Below are 22,667 nucleotides of genomic sequence, written 5' to 3' on the forward strand. Positions count from 1 at the left end.
AGGAAGGACAGGATAGGTGCTCATAAGTTGATGCTCACCAGATGTCCTCCAAACACACATATAATGAGGCTCAAATTAAGTGCACTGCTCAAAAGTTAAGTACTTTGGAAAAAAACCTGCAGTGGTTTGAATATAAACAGCAACATGTTGGAAAAAAGTTCACACAAAATCTTCCCCTCAGGAGTTTTCTGTCAAGGCCTGGGGAAGGGTCCATCCTGCTCTCAGGGTAGTGGTAGATCTTTGTCCAGCTCTGACAGGCAATATTTTGCATGGAGGGACCAAGAGGATGAAACCCACCTTGCTCACCCTTTGCCAAGTGGATGCAACTGGCAGGCAAAGGACTCAGCCAAAAAAGCCCAGCTGGAGGTGTTCAAGACTGCCCTCAGAACACAGAAACAGGCACTTTGCTTATGGCTCATATTTGACCTTGCCAACTACACAGGAGTGGACTTCACCTAAAGACAAAACCCTTCTTCCATTGCTGGACCTCTGCTTGGCAGGCAGAAAAGCAGCCACAGTGAGCCAAGAGTTATTACAGCAGGAAAGGAGGAGGGAGCTGTCAGAAGGCACAGCAGAAAAAAAAAAAGAAAGTTCCTTTTCAAGCAGTACCAAATTGAAGGCTAAAACCCCTGGTAACAGAAGGTGGGGCTGGCAAAGGTACACATGTTAAGAAACTAGAGAAAGTCCCAGAAGAATTAACACCTCAAATAAAGAGCAACTCCAAGTACAGATTCTGCACAGGATGAAACTGAGAGGGTTTCAAAAATTACAGCTTCAAAAAGGTTGCTCCAAGTTTTTTTAATTCTTGTAACCTCTTGTTCAGCACCCTCATGAGGCAGTACCAGCCTGGGTTAATCTTTCTTTATTTTAGGTGCCTGCCTCTCTCTGCGTGGAAGGAGACAGAGGGTGATTCACCACAGCTCAGAAGCAGTCGTGCAAGGTTAGTCCTGTTACCCGGTGCCTTTCATCTGCTAGCTCTAACTTTCTCTAATCCATGTGGTGGTGTTACTGAACTCTCTCCTATTGGCCCAAGTTGAACCTAGACACAAAACCTGAATTTCTGGAGTTGGGTGGGATGAATCTGGGGAATCAGATACTTGTCTGGATGCCTCCTTGATCTGAACCAGTACAATGACTCTTAGACGCAGCCTAGCACACAAACAACATACTCTAAAGAGTGGGGTTGGAAGAGAAGTGGCAGAAAAAACCCTAGTAAAAATTGCTTAATAGACTTACTTTTTTCAGAATATATAAATAGACAGGGAGAAAATGCAGAGAACGGAAAAAAAATATAGTAAAGTACTATTCCCCTCCCCCCCTCCCCCATTTCTTTTCACATTTCAGACCAATATCTCTCACTTTTGGTAAATAAAAAGTCTATGCTTTTTAAAATTTTGTCATTTTTCTGTAGCTGCCAGGCTGGCTATTTTCTATGCCTTACCCCAACATCAACAAAGGACGTTAGTTTTGACAAACTCATGGGATTCAGAAAAAGAGTGTTTCACCAGTGCTAATGCTTGAAAAATTATGCAGCAACTCCCTGTTTTTCTGTGACAGTCCACAGTCTGGATACCTGCTTCCCACATCTCACCTGCCTAATTAAAAAGAAAAACACTTCTGTTGAAGGGTATTTTCTATAATTTGCAAATACTTCCAGTTATTCTACAAGTCAGTTCAGAAAAACAAGCATCCTTTTGTTTGCCCAATGTGATACCCATGCACAAGAAGGACTAGAAGGAGGATCTGGGAAAATAAAATACAGGCCGGTCAGTCTGCCCTTGGTGCCCAGGAAGGTTATGGAACAGCTCCTAGTGAGTGCAATCACAAGGCACACACAGGATCAGACCCAGCCAGATTGGGTTTAGGACAGGACACAGCACTCTGTGCCATGGCCTAGTTGACAAGGTGGTGATCAGTCAAAGGCTGGATGCTATGATCTCAGAGGTCTTTTTCAACCTAAATGATTCTGTTATGCTGTAATTTTATCTTTATTTATCTCTTGGAGTTGTAGTGCCTGCAGTTAGCATAGGTCTATGCTCTCTTGCTCTTAGCCTGACTTAAAACTGCCCTTTATGCATTTCTTTATTCCCTTCAAGACACCACAGCCGCTCAGCAGGGCTCCCTCACCAAAATGTCTTTTGGGGAGAACAGAAAAATGGACTCCTGACTCTTCGCTTGCTGCATGGGTGGCATGAGCTGGGATCCCTCAAGAAACTAAATCAGCAACTGGTTGAGGGAAAGGGGTTTGCAGCCTGGAGGCTGCAAAACACACTGCTGCTATTACTGCTGCAGTAGCCATGCTGACCTCCTGCCTCTGCTCACTCTGGAAGCTGGGCTGGAGCTGGAGGTGCAGAGTATTGTGCATTCCCAGGACCAGCAGTGACACCAGGTGAGCCCACAGGGAGCACAAGAGGTGCAGAGGTGCCCTGGCCAGCTTCATATCAGCTGTGAAAAACTGCTTGTGGAACCATGGCTACTGCTTTTACCATTTCAACAGCAGGACAGTCTGGCTCTGGAGACCCTTTGTTTGGAGATGTCACTCAGAATTGAGGTTTTCCTGGCTCCTCTCAGAGCCTCTGTGAGCACTGCCAGGGAGTGAAGCAGGACCACACGGAAGGCAAGAGCCCTGTGGGGTGATGGCTCATCTCCCTGCTCTCAGCACGGGCAGAGCCCGGAAGGCTTTGGGCAGGGGGGATGAGTCTGGGACTCACTGCTTGGACCCTGTTACACCTCTGTGAAAGCGTGGCTGTGATGTGCAGAGAGCAAAACATGGGCAGTGAGCGAACGCTCCGAGGGAGATACCACCAGAAAAATCCCAGCTCAACAGGAAGGGTGGAGAGGTGCTGACCACCTGAGCAGGGAAGGGTAAGCCATTAAATCAGCCTGCTTAAAAGCTGCAACATGGGCTTATTCACCTCAAAGCAACTAAGTGATATGCAGGATTTACTGTTTAAAGAAGAATTTCACAGCCTTTTTGTTGGCTTGCAGACTTACATCCCTGTGAAACTCTATCACCTCCTCCCTTTCCCCTCTCAGCTCTGTTTCTGCTCTTATTTTTTCCCATGTGCTTTCATGAAGATAGTGGAGAAAAAAAAATTAAAGAAAAAACGAGATAGGAAACATGAAATCTGTGAGACCAGTGGGAGGGAAAGTGGTTTTCTTGTTGCTCATTCACAAGCATTCATCTGAGCAGGGAAAAAAAATCCCTACTGAAATCTGGGAATATTTCATGTATAAATTTACAACTGCTGACAAGACAACCCTACATATTTCATTTACACAATGATAAGGAAAAAGCTGAAATGATAAATCAGCTGCAAAAAGAAAAATTGCTACAAGTATCTGTCCTGGAAAAAGTGAATAAACAAGGGGATCATATACATATGTACTGGTAGTTTTAAAAAATGGTTTGGGTTTGTATTACTAGGAATTATATGTACAGAGAACCGGTAAATTATGAGTGTCTTGATTTTTGCTTGGTTTTTGCTTACTTTATCTTTTCACTGGCAACAGCAGCACACAGGGAAGGAGAATTTGATGCAAAGTGAACGACTGACAAAATGGGCTTTTTCTTTCTCTTGTCCCCTCCCACTGTCACAGTGTCTAGACAATCCATGAATAAAAACTGCTTGATTGCAGCCTCTTGTAAAATGTGACAGAGGGTGTTACATGCACACATCTTTTCAAGCCAAGTCCCTGAAAGTTGTCTGTTCTTGGCTCAAAGAAACAGCATCGTGGGGAGTTGGCTAAATGGGAGAGAATACATGTATGAGTGTACACGCCTAAAGTGATTTCAGCTTACTCAGGGGTTTCATAGACAATGAATATCACCTCCATTCAGCACTGGCCTTTGTGTCAATGAATGGAATCCAAAAACTAATCTCCTTCAGTATCACAGAGCAGGATTTTAATATCCAAAAGCTTCATCTCCCTGCATGTCAGCATTTGGAGCTGTGGAAGGCTGGAATTATTCAGCCAGCTCTGAGATCACCAAACAAAATCTGGACTTGTTTTACACTAAACTCTCTAGAGATGAGCACACAGTGTTGCTCATCCAATATGCTGTGCATCTTAGAGTAAAGGAACAAGTTTTTAATCCATTTCCACTAGGAAAGGCAGCATTTCTCAAATGTGTGAGCTATGGGTCGCACAGCATTACCATAGTCTGACACTGGTAATGTTAAAAGGTGTGTAACTAATTATTAATGAAACTTATTAAAATGAACTAATTAAAAAGAACTTTTCTAATGCAAGTAAGTTGAATTTGGTTATTTTGAAGTTGTGTTTTTGTGGGCAATGTAAAACGTGTTTTTATGAAAATATAAACCCCTCCATTTTCATGGGTTTTGAGACTTCCTAAGAGACAAATGAAAATAAACATCATATTATTTGTCTCCTTTCTTGTCCTTATTACATTTCTTGGACTCCAATATTAACATTGCAAGCAATCCAACATGTGTCTAACCAGAAGAGTAGTTTCCTCCCACATTGTGGAAACATTAGTCGACAAGGATACAAAATTCATTATATCATTATTAATCATTTATATAGTCATAGCACCTTAATCAATTATAGGTAGGATACAGATGAAGGCTAAGGAGATGTAGTAACATTATTATTATTATTACTGTAAATCATCCTCCTTCAGTTTTTCTTTTTGTTCTTGATACAAAATGGAAGCCAAAACTGAAACACCCAAAAAAGCCAGACATCCACATCATTAACAAAAACAAAAGCCGTCCTCTGCTAGCTAATCAAAACCTAGGAAAAATCCAAGAGTAGGAGGAAAATTCCTTTTTTTATACTTCTATTTTAAAAGTAAAAGCTCCAACATGTGATAGCTGAAAAGCCAAAAGTACTGATTAACCTTTGCTTCTGCAGTAGTAAGCATATGGATGGGGGGAAGAATGGTGTAAATTCACTCCTTCCAAGCATCAGAAGTTTTCTCATAAGCTTTTGCAACTCACAGCTGAAAGTCTGAATTATGGTACATCTTCAGAACCTTCTTTTTTTAGAGTTGTAAGAGAAAATAGGTCCTAAGAGTGTTTGAGAGAGAGGTACAGTGAGATGCAGGGAAAAACCTGTCTACCCTGCACCCTTGGATCCATGCTGTGGTCTCTGTCCTCCAACCCCTTGCACATGAAAGGGAACTGGCACAGGAGAGGGCTCCAGCCTGCTGAAGAGATGGAAAGCAGGTTCAGACCCAGCAGGGTGCATTCTCTTTCCTCCTGGACTTCTCTGGAATGAAATCCAATGGCATTTTTTTAAGATAACTTCTCTCAGTAAAAACATGAAAGGGATAGGCTGGGTGACTGGTAACTGCCTTTTTCTGACCAAGTCTTACAAATCTTGTCTGGAAAGCATCAGCAGGGAAGCTGAGTTAAGAAATAGTTATGCTAAAAGGAAATCAGAAGCAAAAAGTCCTTGGCTTTTATTCAGTCTCTGTGGTGAACAGGCATGAAGCAAACTAAGGGTTGCATCCAGCATGGCTGTGAAAAATGAAACCTCTAAGGGCCATCTTCTTGGTGCTTTATGTTTTACTGAAAGCATCACAGAACTATCAGTCTGTGACATCAAATAAACCAAATGTTATGAGCTACCGTAGGATTTAATATTCAAAATGCCACATTCTGAGTTACCGTGAAGGTTCAAGGAGGACAGAAAAGGCTTTCCAAGAATAAGAACTCCAAGAATTTTTGAAAGAGACTTTAAAAATGACTGTGGAATGCCTCCTGCAGGCTGTATATGGGAATAATCAACACAGAAATTTACCCCGAAGTTGAAATGTCTTTACTTTCCATGCCTATTAGCAGCTCCTAGAGAGAAACTGATGGATTAGGTATTTTGAAACACAACTCTGAGACACATTAAACTCCCCAATTTTCAGAAAAGTCTCACTCACCCACTTTGACCATTACAAGTCACTAGGAAGGCATTCCAAGTTGGGCAACAAATAGGCACTTTAAACCAGTCTTATGTAGGTCAGTAATTCTCATGCTGTCTGCTTGCTGACCTCTCTTTGACTCATATCTATGCTGATGGGAGCATTTTGGATTTCCAGAATTAATACTGTGTCAGTTTCAAGCCAATTCAAATGAAACAGATGGAATAAAACAGCAGCACTTATTGCATTATTTTTTTGTTTTTATCTATAAACTCTGGGGCATTTTAGAGGACTGCCTACATTCCAGCTTTGCCAGGGATTCCCCAATTTTAAGGTCAGAGAGATACAACAAATACTTTAAAATTAAAACTACTGGGTTTTATTCATTATTTCCCAGGCTTGTGGGTTGCAGGTTGCTATATATACATATAATTTTTACACTAAGGTCCAATCCAGAAAGAATATAATTTTACTGCATTGTGATAGATCCAGTTCAGCTTTGAATAAAGCTGGAGATTTGTGTAGAATTCTTGCAAATCTACATGTGCACCACACTTGTCATGCTGCATTAAAAAAAAAGTAAATCAGAGAAGACACAGTACTACCACTGGATGTCCTCTGACTGTTAAAGATATGCAGAAAATCTCACATACACAAAGTCATCCTCATGAACAAAAAGCCAGAAACACCAGGGCAAAACTTCAAGTATGTTTCAAAACAACACTCAAAAATTCCTAGGCTGCATAATTTGATTTTTAAGGGAGATCTTTATTGCTTCACTCCCAGATTCTGCTTTAGTGGTCTGAGCAGAAAAAATCCCAACAGTTCAATTGTTTATCTGCAGCAGTCAAAAGTCAGGCTGTTGCCCAGTGTCCATGGCCATCCATAGCTGGAAGGGCAGGAAGAGCAGTCTCAGCTGAGCTCCTGCTGCCATACTGCCCTGGTTCAAAGCAAATGCCTTTTACAGTGCTGGAGTCCTCTTACTATTGTTTTTTTGTCAGCTTTGGAAGTCCTCTACAATGGTGGCGGAAGGGGTTCAGGAAAGGGAGCAGCTCCAGCTGCTGTTGAAGAGCAGACCCTGGAAGGGGCTTTGAAGTGCCATATTCTGCCCTGCTGTTCCTCCCCAGTACTGAGTGACTGGGGACACAGCCCTGGAAACAGCAGCTTCCTGACACTACAGACAAGGTTTAAGTTGTAACACATGCCTGCAAAGCGTGGCCCTGTGCTTGCCTTCCCTCTTTTCCCCTTCGGGACAGGAACTAAAAGACAGTTATGAAAAATGAAGGGGCTTCACCTTGCCTGTTTAATTTCAACCAGCTTTGGGGGTCAGGACCAGGGAAGAGGAGGTGCATGTTGAAGGACTTCACTGAGCTACAACCAGAGCCTTCGCTTCTGCCAGAGGCTGTGAGCACAGCTGTCCATGGGACAGGGTGAGTGGTTACTCAGGGCCAGGAAGGAAGAGTGATGAATGTCTTGGTCCCCCTCTGGCAAGAGATTTACTACAACCCAGACAATCTGTTTATTATCCATATAGCTATATGATCTATTTATTACAAGTTAGAGAGGAAAAAGGAAGTCAGTGTTCCAGCTGGGCAGGAGGAACAATAACCACGTCCATGTGTTCTTTGAGGGTCACTTGTGGTGGTGGGACTGGCGGGCTGCTGTCTGGTGGGGACGTCACCTGGCAAGGCCACAGGAAGCTGCCTTACCACAATGCTGTTGGAGCAGCCGTAATCAAAAGCTCCCCAGTGCAAGAAGAGAAGATAAACCCTCCAAACTGCCCATGAAAGGACACGTCTCCACCCTTTTGGTTTTGTGCAGCTTCTTTGCCAGCCAAGTCTGCGAATGTCAGGGCCTCATCTTTTTCAAAAACCAGTGAATTCTCTTCCACTCCCTGTGATACATCCCTTTCAGCAAAACCAAACCAGAACAAAACACAAGAAGCAATTAAAGGCTCACGCTGCAATCTCTTAAAGTTACAGTGACTGAGTTATACTTCATACTGTCTCAGGGCTTTTGTTACTTTGAAAAAAAGATGCCCCAGAAAAACGCAGTAGTTCAGAGGAAGGGTTCTTCTGTGGTTTTGTTTTTTTTTCTTTTCCCACTAACCTCCAAACTTCACTTGTAATCTAGAAGAAAAAGTCTTATGTGTAACTAACTTCAGAGGGAAGGCCCGCAGGTTTTACTCTCATGAACTGAACAGCAAGTCAGACTCAAAACTGCACATAGGATTTTTGTAATGCTTAAAATGTATTAAAAATCTTTGAAATTAAGAACTAATGGCAGCAACTACATACAATAAACACACTGCTTACTCTAGAGTTAACCCCCACAAAGGACAGATCTATCCCTGGTTCTGAGAGAACACCATGTAAATTCAATGGCTTGATTTCAAGCTACATTCCTCCTTCATCAGGCTGCTTGTGGTAGCCCTATTCATGAGCAGAGAGAAGTGGGTGGATGGTCTGCATAAGCATTTTGAGCTAATGCACCTAAATTTTGAAGTGCCTTTCAAGTGTGTAAATTAGAAAACCTATAGCAAGAGAACAACTGCTGCAAATGCCAGAATAATTTTGTCTTGGAAAGAGAAGAAGTAAAACAGTGTCTCCACTGATTTCCTCTTTCTTTTCTCCCATTAGACATACAGAAAGATGATTGCAGGTTGATTCACACTGTTCTGATTTTTTTTCTTGCAATTCTTATTTTTAGATTCTACCCAGGATTAATGGGTGTTCATCTGACCCACAGTATGGGAGCAGTGCAGAGCAGAGTGCCAAATGTGAATCAGGATGGGCAGGGAAGGAAGGGGAGAAAGGGGAAGGACACAGTAAAGAAGTTCTGCCTGTTTGCCACTGTGTACTATGAAAGAGGCATAAAAAAAGATTTTCTCTCAAAAAAAACCCTCACTGCTCCTCCCCATCCCCCTTCACTCATGCAGGAATGAAACAAACCCCTTCTCTGCCTTGTCTGATTTCTGTGTTGTGACTGAAGAACTTGGAGGATGTGACAGCAAGAAAAAGGGAGCAAACTGAGTCTCAAATCAGGAGATTTACTTTGACGTCTCCTTGCAGACACCATTCCCTCCTGAAGGGGCTCTCATTTCTTCTAGGTTGCTATTGCTAACATTTTAGTAGAGTTATTTAAATCCCTTATTTGTCCAGTTACACTGGGGGAAAAATGCTCTTCTTCCTAAATATGAGCAAACATTTGCCTGTGGCCAGCCCACAAAGAAACCCCCATCTTTCTCACCATCATTGTAGCTGGCTTCATCTACAACAGCAAAGATGCTGACAGGCAGGGTCCCCAAATTGGGTGGCAACCACACTGTGATAAAGGCAGTGAGTGCTGAAAGTACCGGCTGCACCAGTAATGGGGACACACAAAAACCCTGCCTGTGCTCACACACCCACAGAAAAGCTCTCTAGTGAGACCTGTTCTCTCAAACCCAGCTGTTGCCACTGTGGTTTCAGCGTATGACAGCAGCTTACTGCTAGATGACATCTTAGGTAAGTTTACTGTGTCTGGACGGGGTTCAGTTTCTCCACAGCGTCCCAAACCCTGCTGTGTGTGCTTCAGCTTTGTGAGCAGAGCAATGTTGATAACTCACCCATGTTTAAGTTATTGCTGAGCAGTGCTCACAAAGCATCAAGACCTTCTTTGTTTCTTACTCTGCCACTGCAGCAAGTAGGCAGGGGGAGGTTTGGGAAGGGACAGAGCTAGGAAAGCTGAACCCAACTGATCAAAGGTATATTCTACACCCTCAGTGTGTGAGGAAGAGTCCACAGATGTTTCTCTATTTCTGTGTATTTAAAAAAAGAAAGGCAAATGGATGATAATCTGGAGCAGACAGGGAGGTTTCACTGAAAGTGACTTTGTGATACACCTTGTGAAATACACAACTCCTGACAATTCAGGAGATCTAGAGATCTTGTCAGGAGTTCCTCCCTGTTTCCTAGCACAAAGAGACAAAAAGCTTGAAGGCCACTGAATTTAATAACTGAATAGGAGACACATGTCAGATTTGTGGATTGTGTTGTAAAGGGAAAAGGACCTCTTGATAGGGAACAAATTGACACTCTAAGCCAGGACGGCTGGGAGGGTCAGGTCAAATAAGCAACCAGAAGCACATTTAGCACAAACCAGATATTGAGGAGAACATCAACCAAAGCAAAGGCTGTGAGAAGATGACCCTTTTCAGTTGTTTATATGCTAATTACAGGATTCTGAAAAAAATGGATAAACCCTCTGCCTATAAAGTAGCGATGCAAAATAGTACTCTTGAGAAATAATAGCTATATTTAGACTATTATATTATTAACAGAAACAGCTGTAGCCAATTTAAAAATTCCAAATGGAAGAGGGTGGTGCCAGTGTCACAAATGACATTTGAGTGACTGAAAACTAGGAAATAAATAATCATGGAGAGTTACAGGGATGATGAGCTTCTTCAACACTTACGTAGAAGAAGTACAAGATCCCTTCCTGTGTTACTCCAGAGACCTTATGCCACTAACACTAACACAGGCCTGTCCTTTCCAAAGGGCTACAAATGACAAGTTACTAGCCCCTAAATTCAAAAAAGGATTGGCCTTCCTAACCTTGTGAAATTAAGTTTTGCCAATGAGTCATCTACAACATTGGCCTCGCAGCACCAAAGGGGACAGGAGCAGCTCAGAGCACGATCACAGCTAGGTGAAGAGCTGAGCTCCACCACACACGAGCTAAACCCCGCAGTGGTCACACAAGCACCCACCCCACGTGCAGCAGAACCCCCTCACCTCCTGCCCCAGGCAGGGGCTGCTCTGGGCAGAGCTGCAGTGCTGGCACACGCACAGCTCACCGCTGGTTGAGTAATGCAGCTACACCTGAACTGCCTGTGAGTCATACGTGGGTTAGCACGGGAGCCAGAGCATCCCTGCTCGAGACTTTGTCTCGGTAGAGAGGAAACGGTCACAAACCAGAAAGTTACTGGTTGTTTAGACTGAAAAGGACCAACGCTTCCTGTGCAAATAGTTAACATTGTCTGCAATCAAATCCAGCGCAGAATTTGATACAATATGTGAGCGTACGCTCTTTATAGATACATAAATTAAAATCCTAGTGCATGCTTTCTGAGAAGCAATTCCACAAAACTAGAGTGAATGGGAGTCAAATCAGGCTGAAGGCAGAACATACAGAAAGTTGCTGACATCTGCAAGCAGTTTAAGACATTTCCTAAATGCCTACAGTGTTACAACCATGGAAATGGGCTAGATAAAAATAACACCCAACCAAAAAAACCCAACAGCTGGGTTTATCAGGGAAGTGAAAAAACACATAAAATGTTATATAGAAAACTAGTACATGAAAGGGGAAAGAGGAAGAGCTAATAAGAAGCAAAAAAACCTAAAATAAAGATTATATACAGGAATCAAGAATATACTGGAAAAAAAGGCAGCACATAAAATCAGAAATACCTTTTAAATTTTTTAAAGCAGATTATGAAAGATGAATCTGGAACAATAAAAATTGTAGAAACATTCATTACAATATGACAGCAGCAGAAGTTATTCAGTAAATGTTTCCGATTAGCACACAGGTAAAAGGCTGGATGATCTGTTTATGATGATAATGAAATAGCTTCCCACCACAGCAGCCCCTGGAGAGGGGATGTTAAGCAGTAGATAAATGATTCTGGGTGATTCAGATTAGTTGCTAGAAATAAACTTGTCTCAGAAGGTTTACAGAGGTAGCCTTGGAGCTGCTACTGCATCTAAAGCAGTTCTTGGCCCTTGGGAAAGGACCAAGGACAGGAAGAAGGCTCATACTGGGCTACTATTTGAGAAGGGTAGAAAGTAATTACAGGCCAGTTGGATGAGTCTCCAGTATTTTGCAGAGGATAGAACAACCAACATCGGCTTCAATTAATAACTTTTTCCAAAGCTCTGTAATTAAAGTCAATTAACTTGGCTTTAAGGAAAATAGATCCTGTCAAACTAATTTGATGTAATTTCTTGCAAAAATTACAAGTACACTTGATGAAGGCAGCATCGTTAACAGTATTACAAGCCTAAGTCATTTGACTAGTTCTGTAGAATATTTTTATGAATGCTTTGAAGCCTACATGGAATGTCTCCATCTGTACAGGGAGAGCAGGACTCCTTTGGTGGAGAGCATCATATAAGATCAGGCTAAAACCTTGAACCTATTTTATACTAAAGTCACTTTTGAGTCCACAGCCATATTAGAAGTATTTAAAAGCTGCTAAATTAAGGAAGCCAAAGTGTAACTGTAAATTGGAAACTATTTATTAGCAAACAAATGGGTTCCTGTAGGATTCCACAGGCATTGGTGACCATCCCTTTACTATTTAATAGCCTTACCAGTGACCTGGATGAAAGTTAAGTCATTGTGGTTAGACATGAGACTGGGAACAGCAGAAAAGTAACCACAAAAGAACAAGCCTGACACAGAGCAACTGGGGTCTGTAGAAAGATGGGAGAAACCAGTTTAGGTGTTAATATGGCCAAGTACAAAATCCCCTTATGAGAATGAAGAATCCAGGCCATACTTACAGGATGAGAGGGAGAGAGAGGACTCTATCCTCCGAAGCAGAGACTGAATGTGAGACCCAGGGTCCTGGGAAGCAATCAGCTCGACATGAATTCCCCACGCAAGGCTGTGGCCAAAAGGGCTAATGCAAGCCTCAGCTCTACAAACAAATGAAAATCAAAAGATGAGTAGGTAGGTTACGGTGACACTGTATTTGGTTCTTGTTCCTCTGTTCCGTGAATAACGTATCAGGTTCTGCTGCTCCATTTTACAAAAAAACTTGGAAAAACTGGCAGAGTGTTCAGGGAAGAGAAATTAAATAATTGAAAACAGTGGGCTACAGAAGGCTTAATTATAAACAAAAATCTTAGAGGGAATTTTGTTGGTTTTTTTTTTCATGGTATAGAAGTATCCTTACACTGAATAAATTTGATAACAGCACACTCTGATCTAGCAAAGGCAGAAATTACATCGGGACTGAAATGAAAATTATTCCAATCCAGGCTGTGAACAGGCAAGTTTGTTCTGCTTGTTCAGCAATGATGTGTTATAGCAAATTAACCAGTAATTAACCCTTTGTATCACAGTTTATAAGGTACTGCCCACCTCTGCAAAGTTGTGAAAGGAACCACGCTTGATTCAAAAAGGATGCGTGCCCACATGGCTTGGGTTAATTGCTACAAAGCAGGAGCTCCTGCAGGTGAGATGAGTGGTCACTGCACCACACTGTGCTCTGCTGCCACCAAGAAACTCTCCTTCTCCTTGCAGGGTATGAATCCTAGCAACCTTCCTGCTCACAGCTTACAAAACATCTCCGGGGAAACCCCAAAGGGGATGAGGTGCCATTTAAGTACAGATGACACCCAACTGTCCATCTTCTGCAGGATCCGTGGGCAGCCTCTCTCAATTCCCAGCACCTGGCTGCACACAAAACCTCACTGTACAAAGCTCCTCACACTGAGATGCCAAGGAAACCACTTTTAGGAAACCGATGGGTGTTGTTACAACTCTGCCACTGAGAAAGCACCGGTGACTCCTTGTTTCAGCAATTCACTCCATCTGCTGCATGCCACTGGGACCTTGTCCCGGGCATCTGGCTGGGATCTCATCCCAGCAGCACCCGGCCACAGAAGGTGACCTCAGAGAATTATGCTGTGGAAAAGAGTCCTCCATACCTCATTGGTATTTCCTCTCCCAAATTCACCCTTTTAGGATGAACCGGTGGAGTAGCTGCCTTGTTCATGGAAATCCTTTATGCAGAATGAATGGATGTGAGCACTACTCCTGCAGGAACCTCCCAGGTCACTCAGGGCATCTACCTGGCTCCTCCTTCCCTTTCTGCATGCCGAGGGAACTGGGTGTTGCCAAGAAAGCTTTTGGCTATCTGTCCCAAGGCTGGGGTTGGGCATTTGGGTTCCTGAGGACCATGTGTTTAGCTGTGGGGCCCTGGTGACTGAATTTGCTTCATCTCACAGCCTGCCAATATTTAAATTTGGTGTTTTTTAAAGAGGCAGCACAAGCTTTTGTGCGTGCTGTCTGTCTTAACCTGGGCCTTTGGCCAGAAAGTATTAATCCTATCAATGTACAGGAGTGGGAAGGCTGGAAGTGTTTGATTTGTGCCAGTTGCTGGCATCATCTCATTTTAAGCTCCTGGAATGAACCCATTTATGACTGAATGCTGAAGTGTAAATTCTGAAAATAAAACAGATAAAATAATCTCAATTACTTGAACTAAGGACTAGTTCACATATGCCACTCCAGAGATTTAGAAGGCGTTATTTCATACAAACATCTAATTAAATTTAATTATGGTTCTACAGTTATTTTTATGTTCAACAGGTGGAAAAAAAGTGTTTTTCAAACTTTTGGTTACGCTCAGTAAGTGATGCCTGCTAAAACACAGCGTGCACAGCATAGTAAAATCTTGCTCATATGTCACAAACATAAAAGAAAGATCCTGTCTTCAGAAAACATGTAGTACAAAGCTTCTGCAGAGTGAATCGCATCAAGGAAGTTTGTAAAAATTTTAGGGAGGAAAAAGGCCTGTCCAAATGTGGTGTGTAAGTGTGTGTATGGGTACATGCATTCACACACACCCCAGCGCTTCAGCTCTGCTATATCCAGCATTCCTATCAACAGTTCCTGTCAACAGTCAGCTCAAAACTGTGATTGGCAACTCCTTAGTCACTAACAGAGCAGAGCAGAAGTTTAGGGAAAGCTGATTGAGGACAAGGTTTCAGAGCTACTAATAAAAGATGAATCTGAGCCTGCAAAAGTACAGTTTGAATTGTGCATTTTAGCATCTTTATACTTTCTGTCCTCCTGGATACATTTTTCCCCCTTTCCCTCTGGCACAACTCCAGCTACATCCTACCAGATGAAGATGTTCTGTTAAACAGACATGAAACTGTGTTTCTAAAGCTTGTAAAGGCTTCTGTCAAAAGATGTATCAAGGATCACATAGGCCAGACTCCAGAAATAGAATTTTACAGATTAAGTAACTGTGATAATCTTCCTGACTATAAATGATAAAAACTACATAGAAGCAAAGAGCTTTAACACTTGGATTTAAAAAAAAAATCTTATTTTTTGAAATATTGCAAAATAATTCAGATGCAAGGCTTTTCCTTTTATTCTAGACACACAGACACAGAATTAAATAGGAGAATGTGAAACTAACCATCCCATCTGCCTTTGTAATTCACCCAGACTAGACACAGAAATGCTATGGAATTTAATGCAATGAACCCCAGAAGTGTCACTTTCACAAATCTCAAGAGGCATCATTGACCTGAGGCTGGCTGCAGTTTCTGCCCCAATTCCAGTTTAATGTATTCCAGTCTGACCCTCGAGCGACAGTGCTGCTGGAGAACACGCTAAGAAACAAATGCAGGCAATTGCTTTGACATAATTCTTTTGGACGCAGGCAGATCGAATGTGCTGATGTCAACAGAGACCAGAAAAGAGTTTTATCCAATCTCCTTTCCTCACTGAAGAAAACAATGAGAGGAAACAAAGCACAACCCAAACCCCAGCCAAACAACATGCCCACCTCCCAGCAGCAATACTGATACATGCTAAGAAAGGGAGAACCCAGGAAAATGTTCCTAAAGTAGCATTTATATGTACACACAGCATTTCATTCATAGCTTAAATTCACACGACTTGTGTATATAATTGCCTCTTTGCACATAACATGCATGAAACATCTGTCCTATAGGAAGTATTAATTTAAAACCCCATGAACAGCCTAATGCAGTCCTTTATGGCCACAGTACATTCAAAAGAGTTCCTAATATAGTTCCCTCTACTTAATGTAAAGCATTCTTCTCTTTCTCACATGCCTCTAAAATTTAGGGGGCTGCATGGACCTGCTCTCAATATAATTGTCAGGACTATACCTTCCTGCCTTGCCACTCACTTAAATATCCAAGCTCTAGCATGCTCTGGGGCTGCATAGTTTGAAGTCAGAGAACATTGAGACAACACTGACATTTTTCTGCACAGGGAAAACAAGAAGAGAAGCTGGGGATATTTTTTCCATAAGAAAGATGAATTATGGTAGGAAACCAGATTAAGGATTCTACAATGTCTATCCTGAGAAGAAAATACTGAGCTAAAGATTTTCTTCTCCACCTGGTGATGCTGCTCCTGAAATGACTTCTATAAAAAGAGGAAGACCCACACATCAATGATACAGTTTTTCAGAACTCACCAGGGAAAATACCAGGGTTGAATGTGGCTGATCCCTCAACTTTATACAATAAAAACCAAACAAAAAAAGCAGATCTCAAGCTCATTTCCTCCTCTCCCTTTTACTGCTTCTCCTAAGAAAGGCTCCCAGCTCTGCTATTTACAGTTTTTCTTTTCTCCCAGTCCTCCAGCTCCTCCCCCATCAGTCCATACAGAAAGATTGTCTGCAATGGTTTAACACAAAAAACAGATGAGATACTTAAGGCTTCCCCTTTCTGTGTGCCTGGAGTGTTTCCAGGAAGAGAAAGTCTTGTGAGGATTCTCATTTTGCTCTTCTGCAGCTACTTGTGTGGGTCACTCTACCACAATAAAAGCCTGCATCTGTTACCTGACCACGACTGAGAGACAGATAAAGATTACCATTTTTAATGGTAACTTTCCGTAGGAAGTGTAGTCTGAGAGAAGAGTGATCATGTGCAATAGCCACTGAAGCTACTTGATGTGGAACATTGAACCACCCCTACACAAAGTGGAAGCAGACTTTGGTCCTTTGTCTACTGCTCTTTATGTGACCTGCCCCCAGACTGTGGCCACAAGTTGCGGTCCACAGTTTGGCTGAGCATCAGAAGCCGCAGAATCTTTTACTCTATGCTGGGACCTGCATAAGCATCACAAGGCTCAGGCAATAAGGATTTTAACGCCACCAATCATCAGGAATTATATACAATTTAGTCATAAAATCATAGAGTGGTCTGGGTTGGAAGGGACCTTTAAGACCATCTTGTTCCAACCTCTTGCCATGGGCAGGCACACCTTGCATGAGATCAGGTTACTCAAAACCCCACCCATCCTTGCTTTGAACACTTCCAGGGATGGGGCATCCACAACTTCGCCAGGCAACCTGTTCCAGTACCTCACCACCCCCACAGTAAAGAATTTCTTCCTCTTATCTCATCTAAGCCTTGTTCAAGATTTTTATTAATGGCACAGGCATTGAGATTGAGTGCACCCTCGGCAAGCTTGGGGATGACACTGAGCTGAGTGGTGCCACTGACACACTGGAGGGAAGGGAGGTCATCCAGAGGGACCTTGACAGGCTTGAGAGGTGGGATTATGCAAACCCTGCGAAATTCTCCAAGGCCAAGTGCAAGGTCCTGCACCTGGGTCAGGGCAATCACCAGCATCTGTGTACACTGGGGGATGAAGGAACTGAAAGAAGCCCTGTGGAGAAGTACTTGGGGGTACAGGTGGATGAAAAATTTGATATGAGCTGGCAACAAGGGACTCCAGCCCAGAAAACCAGCTGAATCCTGGGCTGCATCAAAAGCTGTGTGGCCAGCAGGTCAAGGGAGGTGATTCTGTTCTGTTTACTCTGCTCTTGTGGGATCCCACCAGAGGTTCTGCATCCAGCTCTGGGATCCCCAGACCTTGGACTTGTTGGAACAAGTCCAAAGGAGGGCCATGAAGATGATTAGAGGGACGGAACACCTCTCCTATGTAGACAGGCTGAGAGAACTGGGGTTGTTCAGCATGGAGAAGAGTCCAGGAAGACCTTAGAACACTTTTAAAGGAAACTTGCAAGAAACATGAAGAGAAACTCTTTACTAGGACCTACAGTGACTTTTTTAAAAAAAATTCAGTTTTCAACTGAAAAAAGGGTAAATTTAAACTGGATATGGGAGGAAATGTCTTACAATGAGGATGGTGAGACACTGAAACAGACTGCCTGGAGAAGTTGCAGGTGTCCCCTTGCTGGAAATGTTTGATGTCAGTTGGATGGGGCTTTGAGTAACATGGTCTAGTGGCAGGTTTCCCTGTCCAGGGCAAGAGTGCTGGAGTAGGTGAACTTTAAAAGTTCTTCCAATGCAAACAGTTCTGTGATTGGTGATTCTGTTACGGAACTGGATTCTCACCTCCATGATTCCTATCACAAAGCAGCTGGTACAGTTCATGCAGCTGGGACTTACTGGTGCTGTAAGAGAACATGTGGAATATGGGTACAAACCCATACCACTGTAGGCAGAGATAAAGGAAGCCCATACTCTCCAGGATAAAGGCACATGAAGAAGGGGGGATTAAGATGCTCACATGGTTCTGTCTAAATGCACAGATGACACAAAACAAAAAGCAAGAACCAAATGCACTCATACCTTTACACTGCCATTTGTGTGAAGAGTCAGTCTATTATTTCTTCCACACCGTAAAGCTGTGCTTGTTAGGACAACCACAGCAGTGGTTATGTAGTTCACGCTCACTGTCTTTTCAGAGCCTGAGAGATCCAATCATCTGCAGTCTTCCAATACTTCCCTCTAAACCTGCTCCTCTGACTCCAGTTTTCAGCGACAGCAAATTATTTGTTGTTTGTCTACTGCAGGCTGTTACAATATTTTTACAACAGGAAATGTGTGTTCCATACGTAAGAAGACTACACTTACAAGAAATAATGCAGGAAAGTGATCTAATTTCTCTTCTGCTTCCTTCCTTCTGCAGTGTGCTGCATTGAGATGTTTGTTCCAATACACAGATACCAGTTCAAGGCCAAGATTTTATTTACCCTGATCGTACAAAACAAGCCAGCTCTTAAGCTGCAGCTCAAACACCTCAAGCTGTGGTGCTCCATTCACGTTCATCTACGTGAGTGGGCTTAAATTTCTCTTTTTGAGGTTATTGAGCCTGTCTTATCCACGGCCGGATATTTGTATGCCAGTGCTATAGATTTAAAACTCCTGTGAATAAAGAATACTTTCCAAAGTTGCAAACAGCAGAAAGAACAGGAAATGTCAATTTGAAGTGAACCTCAGACTGTAAGAAAATGTCCATTGTGCTGCATTAAGGGAAAAGAACACAACATCTTCACTAAGCACTGCACCTACCCATGGATGTTACTCAGCTACCACTGCTGAACAAAGACATCTGAGTAACTGCTACACTTCACTTCTCTGCTTTTGGAAAACCAGTTTTTAATTTAGGAAGTCTGAGGTAGCCTTTTAAGAGAAAACTTTAAAGCATTCTCTTGTTTGTTACTGGGACTGACAATACACGTATATAATAAATAATAAATTGCCACATGCTACTGCCTCCAGTCTGCAAGCTAAAAGCTGGCAAGAAACTCTATACTGCTACAGGGCCAAATCTGTATCAGGCAAGTTGTTGAATTTGGTAAGTTATGAACACCAGCGAATTCACAAGCTGACCAGTCAGTGCTGACTGCTCAATGCCAAAGTTCTTGGAAAGGGATAAACAGATGGGTCAGGAAAGGACAGAACTCTAAATAGCTGTAGAAATAACATCTGAGTTCATTTGTTCTCTATCTCTCTGTTGAAAACCATCAGACCATTAAAACTCCCCACTGTATCCTGCATTTTTTGTGAGCTAAGAGGACAAACTCTTTCATATTTACACGTTAGAGAGGTATTTAAAACACAAATGAAATCAAGGGATACTTCCAAAAGTTATATTTATTTTGTATATGATGTCAGTACTGTATTCTTCTGGCGAGGCTATACTGTCTCTGGAATGCAGTAGATTTCCCTATGGCTGGGCTGGGGCCTCTGCTTTTTGTTTGCATTTGGGCACTTAACCATCTTCCCCAAAGATGAAGCATGAAAAATAAGGCTCCATGTTTCCGTTTGTATCTATATTTTTTCAGATGCCAGGAGCATAAATATAAGCAAAAGAAAAGAGTCCCAACCTTGTCAGCTTCCCAGAACTATATTTTCTATGCTGGTGCTTTTGTTTTCTTGCAAATTCAGCACTGCTGTGATGGCAGCACCCTGGATTCCCCCTGCCCCCAACAAGTGATACATATTAGTACATCTGTTTTCTCTGTAAAGTCTTTCTGCATTCTTTGCAGGGCACAGGAAGGATGTGGGCTCCTTTTCACATTCAAATGAGGCAAATTAGCCTTTGCCTGGTTCCTTCAGTATAATGCTTATTTTACATTTAAGCGTGAGAAAAAGGGAGGAAATAAACCCCAATATGTTAGGTGGGTTACAGGTTCCATTTTGGTGCAAGCCTCACTGAGCCCTGTTTTGTGAAGTGCTTTCCACAGGACATGATTTCAGGATGAAAGTTTAATTAGTTCAACAGTGTAATTATGTAAAATGACCAAATAGTCTGCACAAAGAAATAGCTGCCACAGACACATTAAACACGAGAAATAGCTGAAAATGCCAACCTAGATCAGCAGGGTTCAGGCAATCCAGGACTGACCAGCTTGAAAGCAGCACTGCAGGAGAAAATCTGAGTGTTCCAGTGGAAACTAAGTTGAACACAATCCAACAATGCTCCCTTATGGCATGGCAAAGGTGGCCATCAGCTTCCTGGCTTGCATCAGAAAAAGCACTTCCAGCAGGTTGAGAAATATGATCCTTCCCCTGTATTCAGCACTGATAAGACATGACTGGAGTGCTGGATTCAATTTAGGGATCCCTGAACATTTGGGGCTCCCTTGTACAGAAGAGATATGAACTTATTTGAGCAGATCCAGTAAAAGGGCCACAAAAGATGGTTAAGATTTTAGACCATCCATCCTATAAGGAAGGGCTGAGAAAGCTGAGGCTCTTCAGCCTGGAGAAGAGGAGGCTTTTTAATGTGTATAAATACCTCATGGAGGGCAGTAAATGAGACAAGGCAAAACCTTGCAGTGGTTTCCAGTAACTGGTGATGGACACAAATTAAAGTACAGGAAATGCTGTTTAAACATGAAGAAAACCCTCTTGTACTGTGAGGGTGCTGAACACTGGCACAGGTTGCCCAGAGAGGCTGTGGAGTCTCCATTGCTGGAGATATCCTAACCCCACCTGGATATGACTCTGAGACACCAACTTTAAGTTCACCCTAGTTTGAGCAGAAGGTTGGAGTAGATGATTTCCAGACACCCTTTTTAACTGCAGCAGTTTGTGATTCTGCCAGGTCATGTGAAGACCTGCTTCACTTACAAAAATCCTCTTCTCACTCCTTTTACAAGATAGAGACAAATGCAACAATTCAGTAAGGTAACAAAAGTGTAGTACACATTTTGCAGGGAAAAAGGTGTGGCTCAGATTCCCTCTTTTTTATGTCCTGTGCTCCAATCCAAGGGGTAAAGCTAAGAGATGGGATGCAAGGAAAAACCAAACAACTGCTTGGTGAACTGTGCTTTACCTCAGACAATTAGCTCTAGGTGGAATTTCAGTGCATACTCTTTGCACTACAGCAACTTCTTGCACAGTTAATGCATCCTATGCACAAGGTAACACAACCCACACCCAGAAAACAGAGAATGAAGTAGTCAGGTGCTGTAAATTTACACTCAGCTTTCTGATGGAAATCTCCTCAGGCAAGAAGCCCTCAGCTCTGTTGGCAGTCGTGTGCCAGGTTTGACAGGTTTTACTGAGAGACCTGGAAGAAGCTTTGACACACCTGCTAACGCATGAAGTGCTTTACCCATCTAAGCTGCCAGCCTCATCCCCAGTTCTGGGGTGCACTAATCTCACAGCAAGCAGTGGGCTGTGTCCTTGGTCTAGAGGCTTGCAAGAGCCATGTCCCAAGTCCCTGCTCTGCTCACAAACTACCCCTTGAAATAAGTTACTTGCTGTTGTTTTTGTTTTTCCCCCTGTTCTGACCTGAGTCACGTACAATGCACTTTCCCCTCAGCCTGTATGAGCAGAGCCTTGCCATGGTCTTCCACCCTCTCTGTGAGAGCCCTGAAGCCTCCTCTGACATGGAGCAGCAAGAGTTGCTACACCCTCAGAGCTGACACTGTTTTTTCAGACACCTGGCTGCACAAAGAACACAACCAGCTACTGTTCTCACACACCTCTCTCTGCTCCAAAGCAAAAGCCATCCAAACTGATCAGTCTTGCAGCATCACTGTGTGTCAGCCTGAACTCCCCTTCACCTTCCATCTCCCTGCATAAAATAATAGCACAAATTTCCAACTCAGATACCTAGAGTAAAAGATAATCCAATATAGATTTAGATCTAGGCTTCTCCAAAGCCTGAGCAGTGTCTAGCTAGAGTAGCTCTAGCTACCCTCAAGCAGTAGGAGCAAAAGAGCTGCTCAATTGGATGCTGATGCCTTTAACGCTGGTTTACTTTAAAGTGTTGTGCCAAAGAGGTAAGTGGAGAGCCCTGAATAAATCAGAAAGATCTCAAAAACAGTGCAAATGAAAATATACTTTAGGCATCATAGGAACAGTCAGTTTCTCTCTACTGAGGCATCCATAGCACTTTTAATCCATAATTTCCATTTTAGTCCGTTAAAATAATGAGATTTATTATTCCTGTCACATGTCCTTTCTGAAGATGCTGGGAGGGTGTGGGAGAAGTAAGAGAGGAAATTAGTTATCAGTCACCACTTGCCAAGAGTAGATTAAGCACTCCAAAGTTATATATTCATGTATAAATTACTCAAGGGAGTTTCATTTATTCTTTTCCTTCCAGCTTATATATTTTTTTCTTCCTGTCCTGCAGCTCTTGTTCCCACTGCTCTCAGTAACCACTTGCCTGCAGAGGACAAGTTGGACAGTTGCAAACAATTCTGGATTTTCCCCCCTTTCATCATGAGAATTCATTT

At 42.6% G+C, this 22,667-nt stretch overlaps 1 protein-coding gene and 1 long non-coding RNA gene across 8 annotated transcripts in view; one reads left to right on the forward strand and one right to left on the reverse strand.

Annotated features, from left to right (window-relative positions):
• Positions 1-12,432, forward strand: LOC119699731. The gene is made up of 3 exons (XR_005256510.1): positions 1-782; positions 872-940; positions 2,097-12,432. It is a non-coding gene; the product is annotated as an uncharacterized LOC119699731 (long non-coding RNA).
• FYN (FYN proto-oncogene, Src family tyrosine kinase) overlaps positions 1-22,667 on the reverse strand; it is a 138,478-nt gene that overhangs the window by 40,936 nt on the left and 74,875 nt on the right. For 3 of the 7 annotated variants that reach the window (XM_038133626.1, XM_038133620.1, XM_038133622.1), the window contains one exon: positions 12,439-12,573. The exons of 2 other annotated variants lie outside the window; for them this stretch is intronic. The gene's annotated coding sequence lies outside the window, so the exon portion shown is untranslated. Of the gene's footprint in view, positions 1-12,438; positions 12,576-22,667 lie in introns of all 7 variants that reach the window. 2 more of the 7 variants (XM_038133627.1, XM_038133621.1) reach the window with 1 other exon arrangement.

Source organism: Motacilla alba, chromosome 3 (assembly GCF_015832195.1).
Source record: "Motacilla alba alba isolate MOTALB_02 chromosome 3, Motacilla_alba_V1.0_pri, whole genome shotgun sequence".
Lineage (NCBI taxonomy): Eukaryota > Metazoa > Chordata > Aves > Passeriformes > Motacillidae > Motacilla > Motacilla alba.